Source organism: Mesoplodon bidens, assembly GCF_964165515.1.
Source record: "Mesoplodon bidens genome assembly, chromosome: Y".
NCBI classification, from domain to species: domain Eukaryota; kingdom Metazoa; phylum Chordata; class Mammalia; order Artiodactyla; family Ziphiidae; genus Mesoplodon; species Mesoplodon bidens.
The window spans coordinates 18,702,838-18,722,302 of record NC_138180.1 but is presented as its reverse complement, the minus strand read 5'-3'; the positions used below and the strand labels follow the sequence as shown (position 1 = coordinate 18,722,302).

The following is a 19,465-nucleotide window of genomic DNA, read 5'->3' as shown; positions in this document are numbered from 1 at the left end:
TGACGCTCGAACCATTCCCTGTGCAGTCAGAGGCGTGTCATAAGAGGGCCCCACTGTGGTCCCGGGGTTTTTTCCAACTTCTGATCTCCATTCTCCAAGTTGTAGTGCTGGTACTTTCTTGTCTTATCAGAGGATGTCTGTGGAAAGATTTTTCAGGCAAGAGCCAGGACTCATTCTTTTTAGAAGTGGTTTGTTGACTAAAAGTCAAGCGGTTGTAGTCGCCCAGCCATGAATTCCTCCAGGATTACATACATGGAAACTGCTGTCTGGCCTAGAGGCACCCTAAAGTCAGAAATGATAAAATGTGAAAATAAAGTGCATTTTATTTATTTTAGTTTATTTCAACGCACATTTTAGAGTCATTTAAATAAAATACTATTCATACCTTACAGTGAGGAAACAGGCTCAGAGAGGTCAAGTGATTTGACCAAGGTCACACAGCAGGTCAGTACTATGTATGCAGCTTCACTGCTATACCCTTACCCACCTTCATGAATAGTGCAGGAGCCCCCATGAGGGGAGCTATCCTTTCCTTCTCTTTCCTTCAGTCTCTGTCTTTTTTTCCTCCCTGATACTCTCTCTTTCTTCTGTCTAAAGAGGCCCAAGTTCTGATGGTTGTAAAGAAGCAATTTATTGCTGAGGAAACTCTAAAAGGAAGAGAGGAGAGATGCGTGAGTTGGGTTTTTGTTTTGTTTTTCCGTTTAGATGTGATTTTCATAATTTAAGCTCTTCTAGAAAAGAGACACAAGTGAGACAACATCTTTGGAATAGTTATCTCAGCAGATTAAGATGGTTTAGCCCTTGGGAGTTTGGGAAGCCTTTGGGAATTTGATGCAAGCTGTGGTCCTCTTTCTAGAACAGTCAGCATGCACTCAAGAGTTAGAGCTTTCTGAAACCAAGCCTTCCTCTTCCAGAATATTAGCCTTGGCCGGAGACAGGCAAGACTCTAGGGTCAGCAGTGTCAAAGGGAACTTTGTGGGATGACGGAGCCCTTCTGTGTCTGTGTTGTCCAGGATACTAACCCTAGTCACATGTGTCTGCTGAGCACTTGAAATGTGGCTGCTGCAACTGAGGAAATGAATTTTTAATTTTATTTAATTGAAGATTAAAGAGCTACATGAGGCTACCAGCAGTTGGTACAGATTTGCATGACAGCTAATTCACCACGTGGCCTGAGTATCAGTGGTAAAATGATGGAAGTACTTTCTTAGAGGTGGTTCCCAGTGTTCTGTTCTAGCAGCATGGCTTTATAGTTTTGTATTCGACCTTATTTTTCCTTTCAGCCTTGTCTGAAAAGTAATGGACTCTTGAGAATCTGTTCACGAAAGTATACTTACTATTTGTTCAGAAGTGAAAGCTGGAACCTCTGCTTCCCAAGCATATGAGTGTTTCTTTGGGATGTAATTTTCTTCCTTCTCTTTGTTTCAAGGAAAACCAGCATTGGAACCACCTGATTCAGGATGCGCAGAAGCGTGGTGCCATTATTAAGACTTGCAACAAAAACTATAGACACGATGCAATGAAGATTCTGAAACGCAGGCCCGTACTGCAGAGAAGTCTGACTCACCCTCCTGCTATCACCCCAGAGGTGTCCAGACCCCAGGGCAGAGTGCCCAGCAACAAGCTAGACAGTGAATTTGCCAAGATGTCTCTTGCTTCTTCCCTGTACCCCTCACCCTCTGAGTCCAAAGAAGCCACTGTCACTGTTACTGCAAAGGACCCTGAAAGGCCACCCCTTCAGGACTGGCTTCGGGACCCACGACTGCTTAGGAGGATGGGCTTGGGCTGTGAAGCCGAAGGGAAGTGCCTCTGTGAGCTGCAGCCCTCGAGCCCCCGGTATCCTGGAGCAACGCCTCCCTCTGGAGAGCCAGGCTCCCCCGGAAGTCACCAAGATCTGACCAGTATCAGGCAGCAGGCCCCCGCCAAGGGAGCTGCTGTGAACAACCACAGACCTCATATGCAGTGTGATCCTCCAGCTGCTAGTACCAATACTTCCACGAGTGAGAGAAGATGTGCCCAGGAAGGGGAGGCACTCAGCCACAGGAGGGAGACCAGGGCCTTCACCAAGGGGGATCAGGAGAGGCGTGGCTCTCTGAGCCACCACACAAAGAGGAACTCAGGCTGGGACGAGAGGGGACTGGAGGAGGAGGACAGTAGCTTGAAGAAGAGGAAGCTTTTGTAGTGGAGCCAAATGAGACTGTCAGCCACAAGCATTACTGCACATTTCAGATGACCAGCTAGTAGGACTGTCCAGATAAGATTATTTTTTTTTCCTTAAAGGAGTTTGTGTGCTGTTGGAAAACAGAAAATGTATCCTAACACATGGGCCTCTTGGTCATCTTCAGTACATTTTCTCAGTTGCAAAAGCTTTCAGAAGGCATTTGTGTATCAGTAATAATGTCCTCGAAGTCGAAGACTTAAAATGTTGATCTCTTGTTCTTCTGTAGGAAAGGTCAGACTGGAGGATTTTAAGAGGATGCTGTAAAAGTTGGAATGTATATTTGTATAGCAAATAACAGAATCCTCTTAAAATTTAATCTGGTAGACAGCTTTTCTTTCCCCTGCTTAAAATGTTAATCATTTTCAACGGAACCAACCTTATATTTAAAAAAAATAGATGGGAGCAGGGCAGTTCCTTTCAGAGATTGTTGTAGCAAACACACGTTTTTAACAGCCCAGGTGGCCTGAGAGAAGTGAGTCAATGCGTTGGGTCAGAGTCCTGTTAAACCAACTGGAGTGTCCTGGGCAAGACACTGGGAAGCAGAGCTCTGTTAGGTGAAGTTCCACTCCTGCACCTTTTTAGACGAGGCACCTTGGCACAGGATGTTACATTTCTGTGATGAGTTTGTCTGCCCATTGTAGTCAGCACGTAGTTCTCTAGCTAAAATTCTCATTCTTCGTGAGATAGAAGAATGTGAAATGAAAGAATAATTCTTGAAATGTCATTCAGATCCCCCCAGCATATTGTGAATTTCCTGCAACTGGTGGGTTACAAATCCAGTGGTTGCCAAGTATTGGAGCAGTGCTGGGATGGCTTGTGGAAGCCTGGGGATCACCAAGAGAATCCAACTCATGAAAATCTGGATGTTTAACATCTTCCCAAGGGATACTGGTCACCAGGCAGCTTGAGAACCAGTTAGGGCAGACCAGATACAATATTTTAGGCAGGAGAGAAACATCCTCTAAAAAGCGAAGGATGGGAGAGGAGTGCAAATTCTTGGGAGTTGAGAACAGGGAGAGAGTTCACAGATTGCCTGTGATCTTTGGAAACCATCGTAAGTGACGCAAATACACCGCTGTTGTGGAAGATCTGGTTAGAGGGGTTGTGCTTCTGTGAAAGGTAGTGGCCACGGTGGGTGGCGATTTGAGAGACTTGATGGAGGGCAGGGCTGCCTAATGTCAAAGTCCAGTTTTCCAAGCGCACACACACTGATGTTGAGGTATCACAGACTGAGAATCTGTGTTAGTAACAGTTGACCATTGTTTGAACTAGCGGTTTGTAGTGAATGCTTTGCAGCCCTAGTTAATTTGGGGGAGAAAGCATGCATTCCTGAAGACGAATGTGCACCATTTGAAACTTTTTCAGTCATCTGCTTTTTAAGCAAAAAGGGCTTTGTGTTCATCAGGAACTCTACTGAAGCAGGTTATTAAGAGCTTTCAAAAAAATATTTGGTTGCCAAAGGTTTAAGCATGCTACTTCTTTGTTACCCTTGTCCCTCCCTCTGGTTTCCAGACTTCTGCTGATGGGATTGAACACTCCTGTCACTCGGGGAGCACGTGCTCTGTCCCCACAGTTAATCCCTGCTCCCTGTTGACAGAGGCGGGCTGAGCCCCACTCTGGGTACGGGCTTCGTAAGCTTCCTGCCTGGCCTTTGGCAAGAAAGCTCATTGTTTCTTTAAGTTTACTTTCCTGCTATCTTGGTAAAATGCTTCATTTAGCAGACACTTGTAGTGGCAATGTAGAGAATCTAAAACCTGTAAGCTTAGAGAAGAGGCATGCTGGAAAGAGCTGGGGTCAGGAACTTCTCCCACTCCGCTCACACAACACGTGAAGTAAGTGCTCCCCACCGTACGTACTTTGCTGCCCCACCCAAACGATGTTATTTCCAGTTAAGTTTGGTGCCTGTTCTCACACGTTGTGTTCACTTTTGGTCCACCTTCCACCTGGTCTGGCAACGTGAGAATTAGTGCATCATCTCTGGTAATGAGCAAGCCTGTGTCCTGACAGCCTCTCCCAGCAGGAAACAGTCATACCTGACATTGCATTGGAATCGATTGTTGGTTCCTGTTGTTGTATGTATTTGCATGAAGCATTTCATATGTACAGTGTGGCCTTTCCTGATGTGGCTGTCATAGCAGTGTTGTTGATTGGTGGTTAACCTTACTGCAGGTGAAAAATGCAGCTGTTAGTTTCGTCCTTGCCCTGGCGTTAAAGAAAGTGGCCTTCTTTCAGTCTTAGTTCTTTGAACATGCATATATTGTACTTAAAAATTTGTTTTGCTTCTTTGTATATAATTTGCTTTGGATTTACTATGCATAGTTTATTGAGTTTTTGTTTTCATGTATTATCAGGAGGAAATTTGATAAGTACATGTGATTAACCTCCTGTAAATGAGTTTTACAACAAAATTGTACTAAACTATTTTCTAAAGTTAGTTGTACAGATTGATAATTTTTTTGCTGTAGTTTTTTTTTTTTTTTTTTTTTTTTTGTATGCGGGCCTCTCACTGCTGTGGCCTCTCCCGTTGCGGAGCACAGGCTCCGGATGCGCAGGCTTAGCGGCCATGGCCCATGGGCCCAGCCGCCCCGCGGCATGTGGGATCCCCCCAGACCGGGGCATGAACCCGCGTCCCCTGCATCGGCAGGCAGACTCTCAACCACTGCGCCACCAGGGAAGCCCTGTAGTTTTGATTTGTTCTATGCTCTGAATTCCTAGCTGGGATTTGGCAAGCAATAGCCCTGTTGTCTTTGTTAAAACCTGAACATTAAGGGAAAATGGCAGAATTAAAAGTGGAAACAAGAAAACTGACGTGGTTTAGGAGTTATGTGTTTTTGAATGAAGGTTCAAGGTACTTCCCAGATACTCCATTTAGTCTGCCATTAGATTTATTTTATGCCACAATTATCTGGTGGGGATTTGTTTTATTCAGGTTTCTCATCCAGTCCACAACCCCAGCTCTCCTTGCTTCTCAGCTGTTCTTGGAATCTTACCCGTAAGGTTGCAGGGTGCACTGTGGCTAGTTGTGGTGTCAGTTACACGTTGACGTTTGGTCCAGAAACGCATGCTCACCTCCAGGCTAAGATTGGGGAGCGGGTGAGAGAGGAGGGATGGATGAACAGTGATCCACGAAAGGAGCTCCCGGGGCGCCAATGGGGGCGCAGGGAATAGATGGCCAAGTTGGGGGTCACCACTGCTGGTTACAAAAGTACAACTCGTTTTATAAAAGCAGTGGCTTCAGGGGGTGCAGTCAGATGTGCTGTGCTCCGCCAGGACATGGGCACCATCAGCTTCGCTGTGCCTCCCACTCATTCCGGATGGAGGCACCAACCACCCACAAGCGTAAAGTGACATACGTGTTCTGGGGCGAGATCAGCTTGCCAAGTGACCTGATGGGAGGTGAGCGCTCTGCGATGGCCATTTTATTTGTGGAATTTGTTACTGCAGCAGCTGGAGCAGTGATTTTTAAAGTCCCTCCTGACCAACACGCTCTGTCACCACCATCTCCTGGGGTTCACCATTTATTTTTTGAGGAATAAATAATTCAGGGAGGAAACTAAAATTTAGCTTCAGCTTAAATAGAATTCCCAATGTTCTGCAGCACCGTGAAGGCTGGTTCTGTACACAGGGGATCCCTCCATGACTCTGAAAGGACCTGAGTTATCGTCACCCTGTCCTGCTGTACAGAAGGCATTTGCCAAGTCAAATGGCGTAAATGGTGTCTGCAGTTGGAAGGTGCTCGGAACCACAGGAGCTGCCTTTGTGCTCTCTTTGTTAGAGCTTGGGCCCAGCCGTGCTGGTGGACACTGTTGCCTTTGGTCTAAGGAGTATTGCTGCAAATCAAATTGTTAGTAGTTTTCAGCCTGGGAGGTGCACTTTGGAGTCACCTGGGGGAACTTCAGAAAAATTCCCACTCCCGGGCCCTACTGTAGAATTCCTGATTTCATGGGTCTGGGGTCAAGTACTTGTTGCCTTTTCCTTTTTTAAACTTAAGCTTAAACTCACTCTCAGGTGTTTCCGTCGAGTGGCCAGCCTTGCGGCCTGGCTCCTAAGGGTTCAGGAGGGAGGGGGAGCAGCCTTGGGGCCCATCGGGGTCACGTCTGCCTTCCTCAGTAATGGTCCCCCCACGGGCCCTGAGTGGGGTGAGGCCCACCATCAAAAACCATCTGGCCATCTCTGCTTTTGTTCAGAAGGAGATTCCCAAGGGCTGCAGAGTGGGGCTGGGGAAGGAGGTCTGGGAATATATCCAGAGAAAACCATAATTTGAAAAGATACGTGCACCCTGATGTTTATTGCAGCACTATTTACGATAGCCAAGCAACCTAAATGTCCATCCCCAGAGGAATGGATAAAGAAGATGTGGTACATATATACAATGGAATATTACTCGGCCATAAAAAAGAACAAAATAATGCCATTTGCAGCAACATGCGTGGACCTAGAGATGGTCATACTGAGTGAAGTAAGTCAGAGACAAATATCATATGATGTCACTTATATGTGGAATCTAAAAAAATGGTACCAATGAACTTATTTACAAAACAGAAATAGAGTCATAGATGTAGAAAACAAACATGGTTACCGGTGGGAAGGGAAGGGGGAGGGATAAATTGGGAGATTGGGATTGACATGTACACACTACTATGTATAAAATAGGTAACTAGTAAGGACCTACTGTATAGCACAGGGAACGCTTCTTGTTAGTCTGTAACGGCCTCTATGGGAAAAGAATCTAAAAAAGAATGGATATATGTGTATGTATAACTGATTTGTTTTGCTGTACAGCAAAAACTAACACAACATTTAAAATCAACTATACTCCCATAAAAATTATTTAAAAAAACACAAAACAAAAACCACACTGCCACCATTCAGGTCACAGGGACATCTTATTTGGGTTCCTCTGGTCAGAGGGATGGGTTTTCTATGAAGATTTTCCCACAGTCCCCGCTCACACGGGCCTCTTTTCCTGTTCCTCCAGAAAACTACAAAACATTGCTGCTGCTTCCTTTACCAAATACCCACCCTGGTCATTGCAAGTATCTGAAATAGTTAATTCTGATCTTTTTTTAATAGTCTACTGCCATAAAAAGGCATAAGGGCATCACTGTTTTTTTAAGTGCATTTATAAATTAAATCTTTTATTTTTTTAAATTAAACTTTTTTTAAGAAAAAATTGGAAAATTTTATTTGAGCCGAATTTGAGGATTCTAACCCAGGAAGAGCATCTCAGAAAGCTCTGAGAACTGTTCCCTAATTTTCTTTTTAAGCCCTTTAATTGCCACCTCTTCTAGTATTTAACCTGATCTAGTGAATCTAATAAACTCATAAACACGGTGAATCTCTAGTTCTTTTAAAAATACCATTTACATACGTACACTAATATGTATAAAATGGATAACTAATAAGAACCTGCTGTATAAAAAAGTAAAATAAAATTCAAAATATAAAAAAAGAAACCAGAAAACCTGAGGTTTCTTTTCCTCACATAAAAAAATAATAAAACAAATAAATATCATTTAATACAATGTTCTTAAATTTTCCATTTAATCCTAAACTGAGTTATTTAGTAGGTTTCTAATTGAAATAACAAAACTAATCTGAGATGAATATGCCAAATTCTCTTCAATGTTAAAAACGAGCCATCAAACACACTTTAACACATACAATTTGTTCTAAAAACATCACTATCATTTTAATTTACTACATCATCTCAGGTTTAATTTTCAGTCTTTACAAAGTTAGAAAGCAGCCACTAAGGGAAGTTTTTATCTTCCTGCGGGAATTAAGGTTGGCATCCCAAGCAAGTTAAAAAACAAATATGTGACCTGGGAATGGTGTATGTCCACAGTGATTCTCAGACCACTGATTGGCACAGACCTGGCTCTTAAAACTTTTGTGAAATAAATCATACACATCAGAGTGTATATAAGAGTGATGTAAAAGGAAAGACATAATAAAATAAGCACTCGTGTACCCCCCACCCCATCGTAAGTAACGGCACTGCTGACACCTGGAAAGGTCACTCCATGTTTCTTCCAGACACTCCGCCCCACCACCCCCTTCCATCTAGTTGTAACCCGAATTCTGAATTCTGTAGTTTGTATAAAGTTTCACTGCACACCCCCAAATTATATTTACTTAATTTTGAAGTTTATGTGTTATATACAATGGGTATTCTGGAGCTGACTTTTCTCCCCCTCATCCTTATATTTCTGAGATGACTAGCCGTTATCCACTCTTTTTAGGTGGAGGGTAGTATTCCATTTTAGGAACACACCCCAGTTAGCCCGTTCTACTCTGATGGACTTTGGGGTTGTTACTGCTTTTCCTGTCACATTCCTCTGGTACCCACGTAGAAAAGTTTTCCCAGGCAGTGCTCAGACCTTTGTCACGTAGGGACACAGGACAGGAAGGCACTCCAGAGCACCCAGACGTGGATGTTTCTGGGCTTGAGGCTGTGACATCAGAGCTCCAGACAGCAGCACGGTCAGATGCTCCCTTCCCCAGGAAGCAAGCCAGGAGGACTGCATGCCAGATGGGGACTGATTGGAGCCCCGCCCTTTGCATCATAATCCCCTTATCCCACCAGTAAACCCCTTGGTCACAGGAGCCAGACTTTGTGGGTTCCATTCTTAGTAACATAAGTGCCTTGATTGGAGTACTCCTTACCTAGCAATCTAAGGTAGTTAGGGGTCTAGAGACACATCCTGTGGTCCTAGCGATGTCGGAGTTACACCCACCTCTCTGGGGCAGAGTTTCAGCGCCAGATGTAAATAGATCCCGGTAGCTGGGAACTGTCCACAATGTTATGGTTAGGTGGGGCTTATATTTTTTTTTCTGTATACGTGTATATATGTGTGTGTGTGTGCATATATTTGAACAGAGTAAAGAGGCAATGGAACAGGAAGCATAGGAATTCTATGGAATGGGAGAAAAGATTTGCTAACTACATGACAGCTAAGGGACTAATGTCCAAACATAAAAGGACACAATTAAAACAAAAGCTGAATAATCTAATTAAAAAGTGGGCTGAACACTTTAGCAGATATATTCCTCTCATAGGAGACCTATGAATGACCAACAGACACATGAAAATTTGCTCAAGTTCTGTACTAGTAAGAGAAATGCTACATAAAACCACAAAAAGATATTGACTCACACATTTTATAGTGGTCATTATGAAAAAGACAAGACATAAAAGTGTAGTCAAGCATGTAGAAAAAAAGAGAACACTTACAGACTGTTGGTGGGAATGTAACTTAGTACAACCACTATGGAAAATAATTCGGATGTTCCTCAAAATAGTAAAAACAGTACCACCATATAACCTAGCAATTCCATTTCTGAATATACATATTTGAAGGAAATGAAATTAGTTACTTTACTGAGATATTTGCACTCCCTTGTTCACTGTATTAATATTTACCTAAAATATGCAAGGCATAGTCATTAACTATGTCATTGTTTATCAATGGTTAAATGAATCCTTTTAATGTGCTGTTGCATTCTCTTTGCTAGTATTTTGTGGAGGATTTTTGCATCTATGTTCATCAGTGACATTGGCCTGTAGTTTTCTTTCTTTGTGACATCCTTGTCTGGTTTTGGTATCACGGTGATGTTGGCCTCCTAAAATGTGTTTGGGAGTGTTCCTCCCTCTGCTATATTTTGGAAGACTTTGAAAAGAATAGGTGTTAGCTCTTCACTAGTTGTTTGATAGAGTTCGCCTGTGAAGCCGTCTCGTCTTGGGCTTTGTTTGTTGGAAGATGTTTAATCACAGTTTCGATTTCAGTGCTTGTGATTGGTCTGTTCATATTTTCTATTTCTTCCTGATTCAGTCTTGGCAGGTTGTGCATTTCTAAGAAGTTTTCCATTTCTTCCAGATTGTCCAATTTATTGGCATAGAGTTGCTTGTAGCAATCTCTCATGATCTTTTGTATTTCTGCAGTGTCAGTTGTTACTTCTCCTTTTTCATTTCTAATTCTATTGATTTGAGTCTTCTCCCTTTTTTTCTTGATGAATCTGGCTAATGATTTATCAATTTTGTTTATCTTCCCAAAGAACCAGCTTTTGGTTTTCTTGATATTTGCTGTTGTTTCCTTCATTTCTTTTTCATTTATTACTCATCTGATGTTTTTGATTTCTTTCCTTCTGCGAACCTTGGGTTTTTTTTGTTCTTCTTTCTCTTATTGCTTTAGGTGCAAGGTTAGGTTGTTTATTTGAGATGTTTCCTGTTCCTTAAGGTAGGATTGTATTGCTATAAACTTCCCTCTTAGAACTGCTTTTGCTACATCCCATAGGTTTTTGGTCGTCATGTCTCCATTGTCATGTGTTGCTAGGTATTTTTTGATTTCCTCTTTGATTTCTTCAGTGATCACTTCGTTATTAAGTAGTGTAGTGTTTAGCCTCCATGCGTTTGTATTTTTTTACAGATCTTTTTCCTGAAATTGCTATCTAGTCTCATAGCATTGTGGTCGGAAAAGATACTTGATAGAGTTTCAATTTTCTTAAATTTACCAAGGCTTGATTTGTGACCCAAGATATGATCTATCTTGGAGAACGTTCCATGTGCATTTGAGAAAAATGTGTATTCTGTTGTTTTTGGATGGAATGCCCTATAAATATCAATTAGGTCCACCTTTTTTAATGTATCACATAAAGCTTGTGTTTCCTTATTTATTTTCATTTTGGATGATCTGTCCATTGGTGAAAGTGGGGTGTTAAAGTCCCCTACTATGAATATGTTATTGTTGATTTCCCCTTTTATGGCTGTTAGTATTTGTTTTATGTACTGAGGTGCCCCTATGTTGGGTGCATAAATATTTACAATTGTCATATCTTCCTCTTGGATCGATCCCTTGATCATTATGTAGTGTCCTTCTTTGTCTCTTGTAATAGTCTTTATTTTAAATTCTATTTTTTTCTGATAAGAGAATTGCTACCCCAGCTTTCTTTTGAATTCCATTTGCATGGAATATCATTTTCCATCCCCTCACTTTCATTCTGTATGTGTCCCTCGGTCTGAAGTGGGTCTCTTGTAAACAGCATATATATGGGTCTTGGGTTTGTATCCATTCAGCTTGTCTGTGTCTTTTGGTCGGAGCATTTAACCCATTTACCTTTAAAGTAATTATCAATATGTATGTTCCCCTTCCCACTTCTTAATTATTTTGTATTTGTTTTTGTAGATCTTTTTCTTCTCTTGTGTTTCTTGCCTAGAAAAGTTCCTTTAGCATTTGCTGTAAAGTTAGTTTGGTGGTGCTGAAGTCTCTCAGCTTTTGCTTGTCGTTAAAGTTTTTAATTTCCCCATCAAATGTGAATGAGATCCTTGTTGGGTAGTGTAATCTGGGTTGTAGATTTTTCTCCTTCATCACTTTAAATATGTCCTGCCACTCCCTTCTGGCTTGCAGGGTTTCTGCTGAAAGATCCACTGTTAACCTTATGGGGAATCTCTTTTGTGTTGTTTGTTTGTTTGTTTGTTTTCCCCTGCTGCTTTTAATATGTTTTCTTTGTATTTAATTTTTGATAGTTTGATTAATATGTGTCTTGGCGTGTTTCTCCTTGGATTTATCCTGCATGGGACTCTGTGCTTCCTGGATTTGATTAAATTTTTCCTTTCCCATATTACGGATATTTTGAACTATAATCTCTTCAAATATTTTCTCAGTCCCTTTCGTTTTCTCTTCTTCTTCTGGGACACATATGATTCGAATGTGGTGCATTTAATATTGTCCAAGAGGTCTGTGAGACTGTCTGCAGTTCTTTTCATTCTTTTCTCCTTATTCTGCTCTGCAGTTTTATTTCCATTATTTTACTTCCAGGTCACTTATCCATTTTTTCTGCCTCAGTTATTCTGCTACTGATCCATTCTACAGTATTTTTAGTTTCATTTATTGTGCTGTTCATCATTACTTGTTTCTTCTTTACTTGTTCTAGGTCTTGTCAAATGTTTCTTGCATTTTCTCTATTCTATTTCACAGATTTTGGATCATCTTCACTATCATTATTCTGAATTCTTTTTCAGGTAGACTGCCTATTTCCTCTTCATTTATTAGGTCTTGTGGGTTTTTACCTTGCTCCGTCATCTGCTGTGTGTTTTTCTGTCTTCTCATTTTGCTCATCTTTCTGTGTTTGGGGTCTCCTTTTTGCAGGCTGCAGGTCCGTAGTTCCCATTGTTTTTGGTGTCTGTCTCCAGTGGCTAAAGTTCATTCAATGGGTTGTGTAGGCTTCCTGGTGGAGCGGACTCTGATGCCTGTGTTCTGGTGGATGCAGTTGGATCTTGTCTTTCTGGTGAAAATTTCCAGGTCTAGTGTTGTGTTCTAGGGTGTCTGTGGCCTTATTATGATTTCAGGCAGCCTCTCTGCTAATGGGTGGTGTTGTGTTCCTGTCTTGCTAGTTGTTTGGCATATGGTGTCCAGCACCATAGCTTGTTGGTTGTTGAGTGAAGCTGGGTCTTGACATTGAGACGGAGATCTCTGGGAGATTTTCACCATTTGATATTATGTGCAGCTGGGAGGTCTCTTGTGGGCCAGTGTCCTGAATTTGGCTTCCCCACCTCAGAGGCACAGCACTGACTCCTGGCTGGAGCACCAAGAGCCTTTCATCCACATGGCTCAGAATAAAAGGGAGAAAAAGTAGAAAGAAGGAAAGAAAGAAGGAAGGAAGGAAAGAAAGCAAGAAAAAAGAAAAGATAGATAAAATTTAAAGAGTTATTAAAACAAAAATAAAAAATAATTATTAAGGAAAGAAATATTTTATAAGTAAAAAAAAAAAAAATTGACAGACAGAACCATAGGACAAATTGTGAAAGCAAAGCTATACAAACAAAATCTCACACAGAAGCATACACATACACACTCACAAAAAGAGGAAAAGAGGAATAAATAATATATCTTGCTCACAAAGTCCACCCGTCAATATGGGATGAACCATTGTCTATTCAGGTATTCCACTGATGCAGGGTACATGAAGTTGATTGTGGAGAATTAGTCTGCTGCTCCTGAGGCTGCTGGGAGAGATCTCCCTTTATCTTTTTTTTGTTTTTGTTGTCTGTGTTTTGTTGTTTGTTTTTGTTTTTGACCCTGGTGTGAAATATTTTTAAAAATATATTTTTTAATTAAGTGTACTTTCATTTATTTATTTATTTTTAACTGTATTGGGTTTTTATTTCTGTGTGAGGGCTTTATCTAGTTTTGGCAAGCAGTGGCCACTCTTCATTACAGTGTGCAGGCCTCTCACTGTCGTGGCCTCTCTTGTTGTGGAGCATAGGCTCCAGACGTGCAGGGTGAGTAGTTGTGGCTCATGGGCCTAGTTGCTCCACGTGGCATGTGGGATCTTCCCAGACCAGGGCTCGAACCCGTGTTACCTGCATTAGCAGGGGATTCTCAATGATTGTGTCACCAGAGAAGCCCCCCTTTCTCTTCTTTGCTCGCACAGCTCCTGTGTTTCCGCTATGAATTTGGCCCTGCCTCTGCATGTAGCTTGCCTGAGGGTGTCTGTTCTTCGCTCAGACAGGACAGGGTTAAAGGAGCCACTGATTCAGTGGCTCTGTCTCTCTCAGGCCGGGGGGATGGAGGCATATGGATGCAGGTCTGGCCTTTGGTGTCCAAATCTGGCGTGACTTTGCAGCAGCCTGAGGTGCACAATTAATTCTCCTGGGGAAGTTGTCCCTGGATCTCGGGACCCTGACACTGGCGGGCTGCTCTGCTTCCTGTTCACGGAGGCATGAGGAGGGACCTGTGCTTCTACACAGGATTCTAGGTGGTGGCAGCAGCAGCCTTAGCATCTCATGCCCATCTCTGGGGTCACGCTGATAGCCACAACTCGCGCCCTTCTCTGGAGCTCCTTTAAGTAGCGCTCTCCTCGCGCACCAGGAATCAAAGAGGGAAGAAAATGCCTCTTGCCTCGCTGGAAGCTCCAGATTTCTTCCCGGACTCCCTCCCGGCTAGCCGTGCTGCACTAACCCATTCAAGCTGTGTTCACACCGCCAACTCCTGTCCTCTCCTTGCGCTCTGACCCAAGCCCGAGTCTCAGCTCCCAGCTCCTGCATGCCCTGGTCATTGAGCAGACCAGCCTCTTGGTCTGGTGAGTGCCAGTCATCACCGATACTCTGTGTGGGAACCTCTCTGCTTTGCCCTCCGCACCCGTTGCTGTGCTCTCCTATGTGGTTGCAAAGCTACACCCCTCAACCACCAGCAGTCTCCGCCCACAAAGGGGCTCCTAGTGTATGGAAGCCTTTCCTCCTTCACAGCTCCCTCCCACTGGTGCAGGTCCCATCCCTATTCTTTTGTCTCTGTTTTTTTCTTTTTTTATTTTGCCCTACACAGGTACGTGGGGGGTTTCTGGCTTTTTGAAAGGCCTGAGTCCTTCTGCCAGCGTTCAGTAGGTATTCTGTAGGAGTTGCTCCACGTGTAGATGTATTTCTGATGTATCTGTGGGGAGGAAGGTGATCTCCGTGACTTACTCTTCTGCCATCTTCCTGAACTCCCCCTCTATTTCTTTTTAAACAGAGAGGACAAAGGAAAAAATAGCAAACCAATGGTTTACCAGAACAGGTGGATTTAATCTTTTCTCATAAGCTTGGATGTGAGGCAAATTCCATGCTGGTGCTAGGGGCTGAGCCTTTCATACTATCACCTGAACCTGCAGAGCTAAAGAAAGGCTGGTCTTTCCCACAGACAACAGGGTATGGGCCTTTGACAAAAGAAGGATATGACACACTTGGATTAATAACTCTTTATTAAGAATTCCAACTCCAAACAGTAGAAAGCAGCAGCAACAACAAAAAGTCCTCAGAAGAACTTAAGGCTCAGCATTTGCGACAACTATAAGAGAAATGGAAATAGATTGATTTGACTGAGAATGAGGTAGATGGGTGTAGAGGGAATAGCGAATGGTGTATCGTACATAGGGGACATCCAAATCATTGCCGCTCTAGTTGCAGCACAGCTCAAGAAACAGTGCTTGAATGTGGTGTCCCAGCTTTTGCTTTGATACTCGTTTCACTATTGCTGACATCCTGGGGTGAGGAGAAAGAGAGTCTGTGAAGTAAACAGAGAGGAAAGACTTACAGAGACAAAGTTAAGAGAACGGTGAAGATGAGTTGCATAGCTAGCTGATGTTTCCCACCCCTGGCAGGACCTGTTTCTGTTTGCACACTGACCCAACTCAAGCCTGAGTTGATCTTTGATCTTAATTGCTGTCTTGATAAAGGAGTAGAACATAGATACACCCTGGAACAGCATGATGATCTCTAACTTGTACTCTGTCTGAAGGGGGTGGAAACGAGGAGGGGCAACAGGGTCACTGGGATGGACAGTACCAGTAACCTGGGCAACCACCACCACAGGTGCAGTGAGTGAAAGGGTCTTACCTTAAAATAGTCAAGGAACTGCTTGAGGGGCATCTCTTCACCATTAGGCTGCATCCACTGTACCTCAAAGCAATCCCACAGTGACCACTGCTGGTTGTAGTATTATGGGACAAAGCACAGAGTAAAGCACAAAGAGTAAAATGGGAACAAGCCCTAATCATACGCTCCTCTTCATTTCACAAACATGCCAGTTCCATTCCTACTTTGCACAGGTTCAAACAATGAACAAAGGATACACAAAATTAAAAAAGCCTCTCACCAGGTATGATGAAAACTAGAGCCAGTTCTACCGAAATAAGATACACACAACTTCTACACATGCACACACACACATAGCATCAATCACTGATGGGCAACACCAAAGGTTTCTATAAAAGCAAGCCCTTACCTGGTGATGGTGTGGGGCAAGGGGCTCAGAGAAACGGAAAAAAAAAGGAAGGGCCAAGTTGATGAAGCTGTTCTTATAGGACTCAAGCTGTTGGTGTCCCTGAACTACCTTGTACAGCTCCAGACCTGCAAGGCCAACTATAGCTGCTATGGCTGGAATGATCTTCCCTGCAATCAGCTTGATCTGTAATACAGAAGGTGATGAGAAGACGTAGTTGTTAGAGACGTTCAAGGTCTAGAGAAGACTTCAAATGTGGCAGAGTTAAACTTGGAAAAGGATGCAAGTTTAGGTATAGACTATTGTAATCTTATGCCGGTCAGCAGGGGGAATGTTATAGCTCTCTGCCCGGAGACTCGATACAGCCACAATGGAATGCATATGAAAGTTGCTGTCATCATCCTGTTGTGAGTGGAGACAGAGGAAGAACAGGAGAGACAGAGTTAAGGAGAAAAAGTTTTCCTGGATCCTGGGAACTGAGGTATATTCACCTCAATTACCTGCCAGACCAGCCAAATACTAGCCCAGACCACAAAAGATACTTGGGTCATCCGATGCAGGAGAAACGGGTCCGTGCACCAGTCGGGGAAGATCCCACATGCCAGGGAGCGGCTGGGCACAGGAGCCATGTTTGCTGAGCCTTCACATCCGGCGCCTGTGCTCAGTAATGGGAGAGCCCACAACAGAGAGAAAGCCACGTACCAAAAAAAAAAAAAAAAAAAAAAAAATTAACATAATTACAGTCAGGCCTGTAATCCCCAAAAATGCTTAGGGTGGCTCAGCCATTTCTCATACACGGTTGAGGTCCCCATCACAGCACCTTCTCAAAGTTGATGGGGTAGATCTTGAACCCAGGGAGGCTCTCTGGTTGGTCAGCATGGCTTGAGCTCCTGCAGGTGATTATCCACTGCGGAAAGGGAGGAAGTACACGTTAGTCCTTAGATACATGTTAAATCCCTGTTCACGGTCTGAGGTGCCAGCAGGAATCCAGGGTGGGGCAGAGATGTTCAGGCAGATAAAGGATTTGAAAAGGAGAGACATCATGGGAAAGAGAAAAGAAGGGGGAAAGATAGGGCAGAAAACATGTCAGAAAAGAAAAAGGTAGACAGGTGTGTGGGACATGGAGATCTGTAGAGACACTGAGGGCAGCAGGTAAAGCCACTAAGAAAGGATATAGACAGCAGCATTAATCATGACAGATAAGAGGTGAAAGCACAGAAGTTGTTCACTGCTGAATGAGTGGACAGAAAAATGTGATCTATCCATCCAATGAAATATTAACCCTTAAAATCCATTCCTTTAAATATTAAGCCTTCCAAACTGGAAGTCTACTATATTTAAAGATGGTAAATCCTTTGTGTTTCTTACCACAATTAAAAACAAAAAAGGGGAGTCAATGAGAACATACTTCAAGAGAAAGACATAGAGAGAGATGGGGAGACATGAAGGAAGATACGAGGGAAAACAAGAGACAGAGGGATAAGAGATACAGAAAGGAACATAGGGGGAAAGTGTACAGACAGCCAAGAAGAGAGTAATATGAAATGGGAGAGACGTGAAAAAAATCTGAAGAGGGAGACCAAGGAGGATAAATGTGAAGATTATGAGAACGTTCAGAGAATGGGAAAGTTCAAAACACCTGAAAGGGAGACACGTAGGGAGATAAATAAAGAAAATATACAAAGAGGAGCATGAGAGAGTAGTTATTTCGGAAGGGAAATGCGGGGGATACATCAGGAGGGGAGAGATATACAGACGAAGAAATTGAAGGATATATACAAAGAAGATGAAATGTAGAGGAAGACTTACAGAGCATGAGACAGAATAGGGTAGAGGGGGGGAAATTTGAGTTGGGGGGTAGTTAGAGATGGGGAGATGAGGAGGGCTATCTAGATAGGGAGATGAGGAAAGATATATGGAGGTTAAAAATAGGTTAGGCCTTCCCTGGTGGCCCAGTGGTTGAAAATATGCCTGCCAGGGCAGGGGACAGGGGTTCGAGCCCTGGTCTGGGAAGATCCCACATGCCACAGAGCAAGTAGGCCCGTGAGCCACAAGAAGTGAAAGCCCTCACACAGAAACGAAGACCCAACACAGCCTAAATAAATAAATAAATCAGTAAATAAATAAATAACAATAGGGTAAACAGGCATACCAAAGAAGGGGGGAGGTGGATGAGGAGATCTATAATGAAATGAATCAAGGAAGAAATCAAGGCAGAGAGCCTACTGGTAAAGATCATATCCATTTGTCCCTGCATATGGACACAGAAAGAAACAGAGAAAGAACAAAACAAAGCAAACATACACACAGAAAAGAGCTGGACAACTGGTGCACCTGAGGGAGAAACAGTGGGAAGAACAAAGTAGTAGGGCATCAGAGAACTTGCCTCAACCAACCAACCTTATTTTAAATTGGAAGAAGCAAGGACCAAAGGACCGTGTGGATTAATCTCAGGCCTGAGATCTCAGAGCAGAGCCAGTGGCAAAACACAAGTACAGGGGAGGCTTGCATAGGTAGGTGATAAGTAGGATGCTAGCTCTAGGCCAACTAGATAAACATCCTCACCAACACACGAAGTGGTCTGCAGCTCCTGGTCAGAAACATGGATCTTGACACCAGACTTCGGGGTGAACTCAAGGACCTGCACAGACTGAATGAGTATGATCACAGAAGCTCGGTCCTGAGAGCCCCTCAGCCCATAGGCCTGGGCAAACAGGTTGGCAGCAGCTATCACCTAGTCCAGATGCAGGGGCTAAGAGAAGGCAAGGTATGGAGGGGTAAGCATATCAGTACTCACCTAAGGAGCTGCAGCCTCCTTCCCATCCATGTACCCACATTTGACCCGACTGTAGGAGACCTGAGGGAGGAGACTTCATTGCTGACATCAAAGATGAGCGGCTGTGCACAGACCAGAAAGGGGCTCCTGAGCTTGTAAGCTAGGAAAACAGAAAGATGTGGGAGAGTGGGACCTGAGAGGAGAGGTCTTTCTCATAATTGTGACTCCTCATTTTCAAGCCCGGAAGTCCCAAATTAGTATATCGCTGGGCACTCCCTTTGTGCCAGACACAGAGCTATTTATGAAACTTTTATGGATTGCCAGTCGTGTAGTAACATATTTAATTTATTAACTTAGTAAATATAAATCAACCCTCATAGAACTCTCATGAAATTAGGTCACCATTATTCCAACTTCCTACATGAGGCTACTAAGGCACAGAGAGAAAATACATGATTAGTCCCAATATCAAATGCAGTTGAGACTTGAAGCCACCTAGGTCCTGTGCCCTTAACACCAAAATTTCTCTTCTACAATCTCTATAGCCCTGACAGGGAATCTGGAATGACTCATGTCATATCTAAGGGAAATAGGTACCAAGTATGTTGCTTGAGAGAACAGGGCTGGGCAGGTAGAGGAGAGAGGTTGGGAGGAACAGGTCTTTGACTTCAAAAATCACTCACTTAATCATTTAATGAGATCTCTGGGACTTGG

At 43.2% G+C, this 19,465-nt stretch overlaps 2 pseudogenes across 2 annotated transcripts in view; one reads left to right on the top strand and one right to left on the bottom strand.

Moving 5' to 3' along the window:
* Positions 1-2,240, top strand: part of LOC308609735 (putative helicase senataxin) — a 70,022-nt pseudogene extending 67,782 nt beyond the window's left edge. The window contains exon 25 of the transcript in view: positions 1,430-2,240. The product of the transcript in view is annotated as a putative helicase senataxin (transcript). The remainder of the gene's footprint in view (positions 1-1,429) is intronic.
* A 3,921-nt stretch (positions 2,241-6,161) lies between these two features.
* The window catches only part of LOC308609643 (ubiquitin-like modifier-activating enzyme 1), a 54,416-nt pseudogene continuing 41,112 nt past the window's right edge, over positions 6,162-19,465 (bottom strand). Inside the window, exons 15-22 of the transcript in view lie at positions 18,850-18,911; positions 18,541-18,727; positions 16,796-16,882; positions 16,285-16,377; positions 15,979-16,161; positions 15,591-15,692; positions 15,289-15,486; positions 6,162-6,266 (exon numbers count right to left, since the gene is read on the bottom strand). The product of the transcript in view is annotated as a ubiquitin-like modifier-activating enzyme 1 (transcript). The remainder of the gene's footprint in view (positions 6,267-15,288; positions 15,487-15,590; positions 15,693-15,978; positions 16,162-16,284; positions 16,378-16,795; positions 16,883-18,540; positions 18,728-18,849; positions 18,912-19,465) is intronic.